Here is an 835-nt window from a genome sequence, read left to right on the forward strand (position 1 = left end):
AAATAAATAAATAAATAAATAAATAAATAAATAAATAAGCAAGCAAGCTTTCCAGCCTTCATTGAATTGTTGCTCTCTGCGGTTTTCTGTGATCACACCCATTATATCAGTGACCCAAACATGAGACCCAGTTCCTTCTTGGTAACTTCACTTGTCACCTGCCCCCTCACCTCCACCACCAAAGCATCAGCAAACACATTTAGCAGCACTTTTGCTGGAAAGGTAGAAGCCACTGCATGGGTACAATGGGGAAGATGTTATGCAGGCTGTCAGATCTTACACTGTAAGAAAGGCAGTTGAAAACCCTTATCAGTCCTTTCAGCCATCCCATCTCCAGTAATTTCTTTACTAGTTGTAGCCACCCTAGCCATTTAACCTCCCTGATCCTCTCACCTCTTTCCATTCACACTTATTATGGATTGAAGTATGTCCCCCCAAAAAAGATATATTTAACCCTTAGCATCTGTGGAGTGACCTTGTTGAGAAATAGGATCTTTGGAGATATAACCAAGTTAGGATAAAGTCATTAGAGTGGGACCTAATCCAATATGACTGGAGTCCTTATAAGAGGAGAAGAAGCACAGACAGAAACACACGGGGAGAATGTCATGACCACAAGGATAGAGACTGGACCGATGCAGCTATAAGCAAAAGAACACCAAGGATTGCCATGAAACTAGGAAGAAGCAAGGAAAGATTCTACCCAGAGCCTCAAAGAGAGACACCTTCATTTAGGACTTCTGGTGTTCAAAACGGTAAGAGAATCAATTTTCTGTTATTTTAGGCCCCCAGTTTGTGGTACTTGGTTGGCAGCTTTAGGAAACTAATAAACACC

Source organism: Myotis brandtii, unplaced genomic scaffold (assembly GCF_000412655.1).
Source record: "Myotis brandtii unplaced genomic scaffold, ASM41265v1 scaffold470, whole genome shotgun sequence".
Taxonomy (NCBI): Eukaryota; Metazoa; Chordata; class Mammalia; order Chiroptera; family Vespertilionidae; genus Myotis; species Myotis brandtii.